The sequence below is a fragment of the Lissotriton helveticus genome, chromosome 4_2 (genome assembly GCF_964261635.1).
Source record: "Lissotriton helveticus chromosome 4_2, aLisHel1.1, whole genome shotgun sequence".
NCBI classification, from domain to species: Eukaryota; Metazoa; Chordata; class Amphibia; order Caudata; family Salamandridae; genus Lissotriton; species Lissotriton helveticus.
The window spans coordinates 107,823,416-107,835,736 of record NC_136064.1 but is presented as its reverse complement, the minus strand read 5'-3'; positions in this window follow the sequence as shown (position 1 = coordinate 107,835,736).

Here is a 12,321-nt window from a genome sequence, read left to right as displayed (position 1 = left end):
GAGAATGCGTAATTCAGCCGCAGGCATGATCCTTCACCAACCCCGGACTCCCTGTGGCCCTGTGTAAGGGTGTATCTACCCTCCAGCAGACGCCCGCCACTCGTAGCAACCCGTCACGCACACATACACTCATTCGTGGACCTGAAACCCCCCACCCCCCTACCCCCATTAACCGACCCCCAAACTCTCGCATTTTTACAATAAGAAAATCCCCCCCAACAAAAAGGATATAGTCAATAACATTGTCCATTATCCGGAGATGAGTGGTAGAAGGCAACACTGAGGTAAAAATTCAGATCGAGGAGGGCCCTCCCCCCCGCCGACAGCATACTACATGAAACATAGAAGACCCTGCCAAAGGAAGTTATCCCCGAAGTCAACTGGGATGAGACGACTCGGCGCCCGATGATACTGCCTCCACTGCAGCCCTCTGGCCATCTTTGATCTCCGCTGCTGGCGGTTTTCGGACCCGACGTCTTCTGGACTGTTGCCGCCAACGCGGTCTACCGTCATTCGCTTCCGTTGCAGGCATCTCCACCTCTTCTGTTTCAGCTGGCGGGTCGAGACCCAGTAATCGGCATGCTTCCGTCAGAGACCGGAGCTGATGCAGTTTGTTATCTTTTTTGAAAATCAGACGGAAGGGATGGCCCCAACTGTAGGAGATGTTTTGCTGCTGAAGGTAGGACGTGATGGCTTTAAAACAGCGTCGTTTCTGCAGGGTAAGAGCGGACAAGTCCTGAAATAGAACCGGGGACTGCCCCTGGAAGGACAGAGGGTGCTTCTGTCGTGCCTTCGACCGTATCTCTTCTTTGGTGCGAAAGTCCTGCACACAAGCAAGAATATCCGGTGGTGGGCCCGAAGAGGTACGCAAGGGGCCCACCCTGTGCACACGGTCAATTCTTATGTCCTCCTCTCCTCCCCTGCTGCCGACCTACCAGCCGCCGGCCGCGCCGTTCCTCCCAGACTCGCCGAGCAGTGTACCGATCACTCGTGTTCTGCTGTTCCCCGTGTTCTCTGGATGCACCCACTGAATTCGGGCGCCGATGACCGCTATGTTGGGCCTAGGGCCCAGAGGATACGTGTTGCCGTTGTTGAACGTATGAGCTGCATCTGACACTGATGCGCTAACTTATACTGAGTACATCACAATTTGATGCAGGAGGGTCAAGTGGTTGCATCGCGTGCTTCTGACCACTTCAGGATAACAGGACATATCTTGTTCATTTAGATAGGTCTGTGGCCCTGGAAACTAGGGGGGACAATAGGGGCCCCCTAAGAATCCCTCTTCTCACACATGTTATCAGTTTTCTCGATGGAACTCCTGAATGATCCACTGGTGGGATGGGACACGGGTCTCAAACTTACGACACAACACACAGTCGCTCTTGTAGATTACAGGAGACTTGGGCGAGGCAACTTGTACCCTTGTAAATGTCTTACACCTACCAATGGTTGGAGGAACCAAAACTTCTCAACCTCAAATACCAGAGAAACTGACTGATTGTCGACTGATTCCTTGCACAGATCACGATTGGGACTAGAAGAACCCCTTGGTGAGGAAGTGAAGCTGCCTGGAGACTCTGCCACTGACGGTCGAGAAAAACCAAGGGTCTCATGTAATATACGTAGCAATATTGAGGTCGCAAACAGCTCGTTTGAGACCTAAACATGCTTTTTGATATGTACAAACACCAATCTGCGATTCTCCAGTATCACTGTTTGGGCTTGCGAATCGGTATTTGGAATCGACGTATCCAGGGATCCCGTCCAAATGCTAGTTTGCAGTAGTATGTTTGAATGTTTTGCATCCGAATTGCAGTCGCAAAGCATTAATATTTTGCCAACCCTTCAGAGGAGATAGTAACCATCCACAAATGTGATGGGGTCCCGATGGGACCCCTCATCCTTTTAGAATATTAAAATAATATATTTTAAGAGCAGGCAGTGATTTCTTGGACCACTCCCTACCCTCAAAAAAATAAATATAAGCGCTTCATGTTTTGTTTTTGAAAAGCATTCCGCTTTCTTTTAAGGAAAACGGGAGTCAATTAAAAATAAAAAGATGGCCATATTTAAAAGCAATCACAGACATGGTGGCCTGCTGACCCCACAAGGCCACTATCCCTGTGATAGCTATCATTCCTAATGGGTGGCAAACTATGACCTACCTCATTAATCATCAGGTAAGTCAATTTACGGCCCACTATGAAGTGCTAATTGTAATTAAAAAATTTCATACATTAGGATTTGCGATTTCCAAATCTCGATTTGGGAAAAATCGCAATTCCCAATGGTCGTCCATCTGGAACCAAGTGAAGCAACTCCCTAAAAATGGTGAATTTATAATGGCAAATTTATTGAAAGACTCCTTAACTGTGGCGTGACCGGAGCCGGGCAGTGACCAGCAGCTTTCTGGGGACCCTCTGTAGATCTCTGCTGAAGGAGGCATGGTGCCGCGCCTTGGTGCCCCAACAACACTGATCGTGTGTGATCGAAAGATCCAGAATCATATTGGCAGGAGGTGTAGATTGAATGAACCACCTACCAGTCACCCTACAAAGACAATACTGACCTGCGAAGGTAGCTCGAGCCAAGTTTAATTCCGTGACTGGGATGTGGACAGAGCTACCCTTGGAGGTCTAGTAACTAAATATTGCCCCACAAAAATTCTGTGTCCTAAATATCGTTTACAAAAATATTGCCAAATTGGTGTTAATATTAGAAAATCCACACCCAATGGAGCAAAATTTGCTAATGATATTCCGACGCAACCACAGAAGGAAGCCGTGCTCAGAGATGAGGACAGGTAGTTTCAAATAAGGCACGCCACAGGCACAGCGGTCTTTATTACAGAATGGGACACAGACACTTGTGCGACTCCTTCTGCACTAACAAATGTAATGGTGCACAAGTCGTGCATGTACAATGATAAAGGGTTTTGCCTCATTGGCTTGGGGTGGAGCCACTGCTCTTTAGCCCATGCCATATAACTCCCCCTCCTCTCCTTTTTACCCAATTCACCCAACGAACAGGTGCACGTGCCCTCTACTCCCAAGAACAAGTCCCAAATGCCCTTTTTAATCCACTGCCATTTTTAGGGTCGCGCCTGCGAGAGCACGAGCTGGCGCGTGCGTCTCGCTTGCGTGGCACTAATGTTCATAACAAGCATTTACAATGCAAAGGTTTCGCCTTTGGAAAAGTTTGAGCTATTGGCATTGTAAATGACAAAATTTGTATTTATGTGTTGGTTTTGAAAACAGATAAATAAATGGCATTGTCATTTACATTGCTAATAGCTCTAACTTTTCCAAAGGCGAAACCGTTGCATTGTAAATGCTTGTTTATTTAGCTGTGGTGTCCTATTTATTCTCTCTTTTTTGTTGTCTTGTTCATTTATGTTATGTGTTGAGTGAAATGCTTTTAATGATACCTTTGTTTTATTTCTTAGGGTCCTCGGAGCTGGAATTTACGTAGCACTTCTGTGTTTTGTTCATGAGGTGTAGACGAATATAAATAGACCCTTTCCGTGTTTGCATAATGCTTTCTGCTGTCGGGATGGCTTCATGGCGCTTTCAGCGGTCCAGTAACATTCTACATGGCCCTGAGATTAGCGTCATCCGTTCTTGAAGGTGGGTGACAGGTGGCCGGGCTGCGGGTGTGTGAGTTTGGTGTGCAGTTCTCACGACAGAGGACATTTTCGATCGCTGACACTTCATCCAGATCAGCGCAAACGTAAGGAAACGAGGCCTAGGTCGGCAACTTGAACTGGCATCATGGCACCATGGCGAGCAAAGTTAGCCTGGACACTGCCAAGGAGCTTCTTTTAGGAGATCTGTTCTTAGAGGACCCTCTCTGACCTTCTCGACTGAGCAGATATGAAGGGGTTTGTGGCCAGTAAACACACCTTGAAGTCAGCGCTGTATGGAGCCTGTCAACTCATCACACACTCACCACACCTCTGCTGCCTTACCCTCCTCTCACCCCCCCAAGGGTGTGATGCTTCGGTGGCATGCCGCTGTCCCGTGTCCTCCTGAGTCCTGCAAACACCTCAAGGTGTGCCGAGCAAACACTGCCTGAATGGCCCGTTCTGCCCCTGACAGTGTGAGGGCCCCTGAGAGCAGGCTCGGCCTCTGAAACGGGAGAGGCGCCGAGTGGGAAGGTGGTGGCCCTTTTTTGAGTCAAGCAGGGAAGACAAGGGGACAGGATTGCAGGGCGTTGAAAAGCGAGAGGTGATAAGGTGGGCGGGTAAGGTGAGACCACCGTGGAGTGGGCCTCTTTGGCTCAACGTCCAGGGGAAGTCGGCCATGACAGCTTTGGAGGGGGGGGGGGGGACCCGGGCTTTGGGGTGCATCTGTTGACTGTCGAGAGTTTCAGCTTCACCACCTTGTAAAAGCCTGTCATGCCCAGATGCCTTCAGACAGATCCCTTCTAGGTGACGTCACTTCCTCTCGTGGTATCTCCTATGCCAATCGGATTCACAAACCATTCATCACGCACAGATGAGAAGGGTGGTCGTTCTGGTGTCCATCTCTGTTGGCCGTGGGAATGAACCACAAGTCCTAGGACACACTTACCAGCACCTTTAGAAAACTTTTGAAAGAGTATATCCGGTGCAGGTTCTAAAACCGCTGCAGCGTCCTGGTCCGTGGGGTTAAGTCAAGGATCAACAGTGCAGCGCTCCGATGCCTTTTGGCCAGGGTCACGCTATATATGTGCTACATGTTTGCAGGCTGGCAGGATGCCAGGGTAATCCTTGGAACGCTCTGCCCTCGAACCTGAGGAACCTGTGGAACGGACGGCGGGAGGGGGCGGGAGTGGACACGGACGGCGGGAGGGGGCGGGAGTGGACACGGACGGCGGGAGGGGGCGGGAGGGGGCGGGAGTGGACACGGACGGCGGGAGGGGGCGGGAGTGGACATGGACGGCGGGAGGGGGCGGGAGAGGACACGGACGGCGGGAGGGGGCGGGAGAGGACACGGACGGCGGGAAACGTGCACAGGACAGCGAGGGGGGGGCGGAAATGGACAGCGCATCAGTGAAAGGGGAGGGAACGGGAAAAAACGTAACTCCGCCCTGGGAAAAAATCTCGGGAACGCCCCCGAATCTGGTCCGGCCTTGACGGACAGATCTCTGTTCCAATGGCTAGCCTCCATTTATGGAGCTAGCCAATGGGACAGGGGGGCGTATTCCATTCTCCTTACTGGAAATCAAGAGATTTCTCTGGAGGCGGAGCTAAGAGCTCCGCCCTCCAGCGAAACCTAAAAAGGGCTTGGAGCCCGCCCGTTGCTTACCATTGGTTGGCTTGTGTGGCACTCTTGTTTGCAGCCTCGTAATTGGTCACTGCAGGCTAAGCGTCATTTCCGTTCCTTCTGTGGAGCAGGGACCAAGCACTGATTGATTCAACGTAATCAGCACCCATCCGCTGCTCCTGACGTGAATGAGGTACTAGTTTGTTTTTTTAAACGTCTGTGCCCTGCAAACAGAAGACAGCAGACTGAGAGTGTGAATTTGGAGAAGGGTCAAAATCCATAGGGGTGACGTGCCCACTGCAACGCCCATGGAAGGCCTCCCGAGCGCGGAGCAACGGCAACGCAGCGCTTTGAGCTGCCTTGCCTTACTCTATATCTACGCGGCCACGCAAAGTCACACAGCGTGGCTCTGCGTGGCCCCATAGATGTGAGTTTGTGATTTGCGCTGCCGGAGTATCACAAAAAGTCAAGCGTTCCATGTGCGTTGCGGTGGGTGTTCCCACGCAACGCCCCTGGGTTTTGACGCATTCACAGATTTACTTCTATGAACCTGGGAATGAGTCAAAGCTGTGCGCCTCCCAGGGCAGGCGCAACGAGGAGAAATATATGTATTTACCCTCGCGCATTCCTAACTCCATGTGTTCTCCGTTCTGCAGCAATAACTTGAATGAGGGAAACGCCACAATGGATTGTTTCTGCGCAGGAAGGTGCCCCTCCCTGCACAAAAATAATCCTGCCGACAACCCAGACGCCCTTGCACCATGGTGGAAGGGGGGCTGCATTGGCGCTAGACACCAAAGTGTGCCCCGGCGCTGGCTCAAAGGACAGGAATGAACTGTATCTTGTAAATACAACGCAGTCCTGCCATTTCGTTTTGCCGTACGGCAGCGCAGCAAAAAACTTGGGGCGCTGCCCTACACCAATTTATTGTAAAAGAGACCGAAAGTTTACTGAGGTCCGATTCACAGAACTAACTTAACACAAAATCCTAAATTTACTACCATTTTGGTATTCACAGAAGGCACTTACTCATTTCGGTATTCACAGAAGGCACTTACTCATTTTGGTATTCACTCATTTTGGTATTCACAGAAGGCACTTACTCATTTCGGTATTCACAGAAGGCACTTACTCATTTCGGTATTCACAGAAGGCACTTACTCATTTCGGTATTCACAGAAGGCACTTACTCATTTCGGTATTCACAGAAGGCACTAGCCCCCACATGCATCAACCTATTTAGGAAGTGCAAACGGTGCGAATCGGTAAATTCGGCCGTTTGCACTTCCTAAATACGTTTTTGGGATGCATGAAACAGAGTGTCAAAATTCGCTATTTTTTGCATTTCTTAAAAATGCGAATGCAATTAAGGAATCGCATTTGTGCGATTCCTTAAATGCAATGCATCATTTTTTTTAAAGTTGCGAATTTTGAAATAGGAAGTGCAAATTAACACGAGGTTGAACCTCGTGTTAATTTGCGAAAATGTTTAAAAATGCATTTTTTAAACTTGCATGTTACAGACACACATGTCCTTAGGACATGTGTGTGTGAAACATGCACTTTAAAATACATTTCAGGGGTGCAGGGGGGGGTCCTTTGGACCCCCCTCCGCACCCTCGCAATGCATCAACAAATTGCGAGTGCAAAAAAAAAAATGCAAAACGGCATTGATCAATGTAATGCCATTCCTTAATTGCGATTCGCAATTAAGGAATCGCAATTTCTGAAAATTAAGAAATCCTAAAAACTTTTAGGATTTCTTGATGCATAGGATTTTGCATTTCCTAAATAGCGATTCCTTAATTTTCGCTATTTAGGAAATGCAAAATCCTAGATTGATGCATGTGGCCGTTACTCGTTTCGGTATTCACAGAAGTTAGGACTCCTAACTTGAGGACTCCTAAATGCCTTCTGTGAATACCGAAAGTCGTAAAGTTAGTATTTTTGTCAGTTTAGGAGTAGTAAAGTTAGGACTCATAACTTCTGTGAAAACCAAAATGAGTAACCCCCAGATTCATCAAGAATCCATTTTGCTTCTCCTTAATAGTGAAAAATACCGAATCGCTATTAAGGAATAGCAAAATGCTATGCATCAAGAAATCACTAATAAAATAGCGATTTCTAATAATTCCTTAATTGCGACTCGCAAATTGTGACTCGCAATTAAGGAATATCTCTCCATTCATTCCTATGGGCCTAAAGGCCCATAGGAATGAAAGGGAAGACAATCTCAATTTGCTAATCGCAATTAGCGATTTGCAAATTGAGATTATGATTTCAAGGGTGCAGGGGTGTCCAAAGGACACCCTGTTGCACCCCTGAAATGATGTGTGCACATATGTTGCGCACACACATGCCCTTAGGTTGTACTTCATGGTAATTTGCGTGCCCTATAGCGAATTCGCTATTTTTTTCACTTTCATGCATTGCATTTAAGGAATCTCAATTTGACATTCCTTAAATGCAAAGAATTGCAATTTAGCGAATTCTTAATTAGCAATTTTTGCATTTGGGATGATGCATCCCAAATGCAAAAATACAGCTCGCAAATGGCCAGATTCTCAGAATCTGGCCCTTTGCGAGCGGATTTTCGTTTGATGAATCTGGCTGTAAGTGCTTTCTGTGAATACCAAATTTGTAGTAAGTTTAGGATTTTGTCTTAAATTAGTTCTGTGAATCGGGCCCTGAAACTTTGGTAACAGAAAACCTGCAGCTACATTTTACAATGTAAACACGTGAGTGGCCGAGCAAGAGGGATTGGTTCAGAGTGTCCTGACGTAAATATGACTCTTCCCACCTGTGTTAAACAGCACCCGCCCACGTTCGTCCTATCTCTTTTGTAGATACATTTCCGATTAAAATGTTATTCCTTCCAAACGAATAGAATAGTAACATGTTACTCACAGCCCTTAGAAGCTGCAGAGGTGCGGTACGAAGCACTACACACAAAGCATTGTTTATGTGACTAGGGCAGCCCTGGGGGCCCAGGAGGTACAATGTCTGCACGGCCCCGTCCTTGATGTCGTCACCGCCGATGGGGTCAGAGGCCAGGCTCGACGCAAGGAACACGCTTCACACTTACACTTTCACAAACTAAGACACACATCTCTGGCAGACGCTATCAGGGCATTGTCGAGTTAAGTACATGATTTACAAATAACACAATCCGTGGCGCTCGGCGCCTCCTTTCAACAGAAGAGGTGGATTGCTCTCCTCGACAACAATGTTGTCAGCGACAGCTTGACCCTGGGGGTGCGGTGATGCCCCCTCCCCCTGGGGTTCTTTTGTTATGTGAAGTGTTGCATTAACGCCCCCTCTGTTTGCCCCTCTGCAGATGATAAACTGGCCGGAGTGAAAGTTAGAGGTGACTGTCTGACCCCTTGACAGGGGGGGGGGGGGGGGGTGGCTTGTTATGTCGAGATTCGGGACGTGATATGAAGAAAGTGACGATCGGACACAAAGGGGCTCCAATCAGGGACAGGCCTGGCCCCCACTGAGCGCCCCGCGCTGTGACATCACACACACTAAGGCAGATTTACAATCCCCCTTGTGCCGCCACTTTTGCGTCATTTCTAATATGGGGAAAATGACGCAAAAGTGGAGCAAGGGGGCTTGTATATCTGCCCCCTACGGGCTCATTTACAAGCCTTTTGCGGCACCGGTGCGTCACTTTTTTCCCCATTTTAAAAGTGGCGCACCGGCGGCGCAAGAGGCTTGTGAATAGAATTGAAATGACGTTTGAATGATTTACAAATAAGGGGCCGTTGCCTGGAAACGGCTCACCCGATTGAATTCCCCACCACCGTTGGGTCATGTCTACAAGGCCGTTTTTTTCTTCCCTCACTCGTCGCCTTTTCTCCCCTATTTTCTTCTTATATATGACATCTTTCAAGGACTTGGGTTTTCGACTTCTGACTTTCATCTTGGTAGAAGCATGAACTTGCCCCCACCTCCTTTGCACTTTCATGCCCTCCTTCACCCCTTCTTTGAAAGGTTCAGGTTCTACCCACTTCAATTTTTATTATACATCTGTTTTCGTCATTGGCTCACCCAATGCAGGGTGCCACAATGAGGGAATTGGGTGACACTTGCCCAAAAATATTATTTTCAATTATTATTTTGTAGAAAGTGGACTAGATTAGATGTGATTGATACTTTTATAAATGTTGGTGTCTCAACAGTATGAGATATCATATATATGAAGGATAAATGTCATGATGAGGTTATTGGTCACAGGAAACCATGCCCACGTTTTTTTAAACTTTGGTATATATGTTTTGATTGTCTCTAGTCCTTGCCATTGTGTAATTGTCCCTATTTCGTTTTTGGTTACTATGTTTATGCCCTTTGAACAACGCAGTGACTCGTGTTCTGTGGTGTTGTGTATATTCAATTTGATATAATTTAATTGTGTAGTTTGTTTAGAATTTAAATGTATTTATTGTATTTTCGCTATATTTTAGTATGTAAGAAATCCTGTTTATATCTATACGTAATGTCAGCATAGTTTCTTTATTCTTTTAATTTGTTTGTTCTTGTTTTTTACACATTATAAATATTTATCAAATTACAGCCCTGAACAAGGCCTTCTGTATTTTGTATATGGATGAAACGCGTTGGCTGCTTTTTCGCTGTATACATAAGAAGCACTTTAAAGGAAAAACACAATAAAGAGAAGATTTATATCAATGATGGAATATTGTGGAAATATGTCTCTATTTTTGTAATTGTTGTAAAAGTGGTGCACGTTTGAAAAAGTATTGTTACTGATTCGCCCTCAGGTCAGGGTGGCACTTTGGCACTTCTGCTCCCTCTCTCTCTATCTTACTCCCTCTAGCTTGCTCTCTCTGTCTAGCTCCCTCTCTCTCTGTCTTTCTCACTCTAACTCTCTCTCTCTCTCTCTGTCTTCTTACTCCCTCTAGCTCCCTCTCGCACATTAAACCCGGGGGGGGGGGGGGGGCAGGACACCCCCCCCTTTTACACTCTCTGCCGCTTTCATGTGGTTTCTCTTTTAAAGCTTTGCAAGATGTAAAAAGAAATCTGTGTACAAGGCACCAGCGAGTTTGTAGACGGGATAATTTTACGATATGAAACAGCTAAAGTAAAAGCTAATTTCCAAGGGGGTATTAATACCCCCCTCCCCGCCCCCCCCCTCTTTAGCACCGTGTCTTTTTCCATATAAATGGCGGGGGCCCCTCATTACTACACTTTTCAAACTTTAACTAATGAGAACATTTTAATTCGAATAGGTGAGAAAATATCTCTGTTCGCTTTTGTTTTTAAAGCGGATCGAGTCTGTCCGAGGCCTTCGGGCGCGGTGCAGGGGGTGCGATGTACAGAGGCCTGCTGGGGGGGGGGGGGGGCGCAACCAGATGGTGTCACCCCCATGTGAGGGTGTCACCCGGTGCGGTCCGCACCCCCCCGTGCCCCCCTAGTGACGCCACTGAGGGAGCTAAAGGGAGTAAGACAGAGAGAGCGGGAGCTAGAGGGAGTAAGACAGAGAGAGCGGGAGCTAGAGGGAGTAAGAGAGAGAGCGGGAGCTAGAGGGAGCAAGAGAGAGGGAGCTAGAGGGAGCTAGACAGAGAGAGGGAGCTAGAGGGAGTACGAGAGAGAGAGGGAGCTAGAGGGAGTAAGAGAGAGAGCGGGAGCTAGAGGGAGTAAGAGAGAGAGAGCGGGAGCTAGAGGGAGTAAATCAGAGAGAGGGAGCTAGAGGGACTAAGACAGAGAGGGAGCTAGAGGGAGTAAGACAGAGAGAGAGGGAGCTAGAAGGAGTAAGAGAGGGAGCTAGAGGGAGCAAGAGAGAGAGAGGGAGCTAGAGGGAGCAAGAGAGAGGGAGCTAGAGGGAGCTAGACAGAGAGAGGGAGCTAGAGGGAGTAAGACAGAAAGAGAGGGAGCTAGAGAGAGTAAGAGAGGGAGCTAGACAGAGAGAGGGAGCTAGAGGGAGTAAGATAGAGAGAGAGGGAGCTACAGGGAGCTAGAGCGAACAAGACAGAGAGAGAGGGAGCTAGAGGGAGTAAGAGAGAGAGCGGGAGCTAGAGGGAGCAAGAGAGAGAGCGGGAGCTAGAGGGAGCAAGAGAGAGGGAGCTAGAGGGAGCTAGACAGAGAGAGGGAGCTAGAGGGAGTACGAGAGAGAGAGGGAGCTAGAGGGAGTAAGAGAGAGAGCGGGAGCTAGAGGGAGTAAGAGAGAGAGAGCGGGAGCTAGAGGGAGTAAATCAGAGAGAGGGAGCTAGAGGGACTAAGACAGAGAGGGAGCTAGAGGGAGTAAGACAGAGAGAGAGGGAGCTAGAAGGAGTAAGAGAGGGAGCTAGAGGGAGCAAGAGAGAGAGAGGGAGCTAGAGGGAGCAAGAGAGAGGGAGCTAGAGGGAGCTAGACAGAGAGAGGGAGCTAGAGGGAGTAAGACAGAAAGAGAGGGAGCTAGAGAGAGTAAGAGAGGGAGCTAGACAGAGAGAGGGAGCTAGAGGGAGTAAGATAGAGAGAGAGGGAGCTACAGGGAGCTAGAGCGAACAAGACAGAGAGAGAGGGAGCTAGAGGGAGTAAGAGAGAGAGAGGGAGCTAGAGGGAGCAAGACAGAGAGAGGGAGCTAGAGGGACCAAGCCGGAGAGAGGGAGCTAGAGGGAGCTAGAGGGAGTAAGACAGAGAGAGAGAGGGAGCTAGGCGGAGCAAGACAGATAGAGAGGGAGCTAGAGGGAGCAAGACAGAGAGGGAGGTAGAGGGAGTAAGAGAGAGGGAGCTAGAGGAAGTAAGACAGGGAGAGAGGGAGCTATAGGGAGTAGGACAGAGAGAGAGGGAGCTAGAGGGAGTAAGACAGAGAGGGAGACAGAGGGAGTAAGACAGGGAGAGAGGGAGCTAGAGGGATTAAGATAGAGAGAGAGGGAGCAAGACAGAGGGAGAGGGAGCTAAAGGGAGTAAGAAAGAGAGAGGGAGCTAGATGGAACTAGACAGAGAGATGGAGCTAGAGGGAGTAAGACAGAGCAAGAGGGAGCTGGAGGGAGTAAGACAGAGAGAGGGAGACAGAGGGAGCTAGAGGGAGCAAGACAGAGAGAGAGGGAGCTAGACAGAGAGAGGGAGC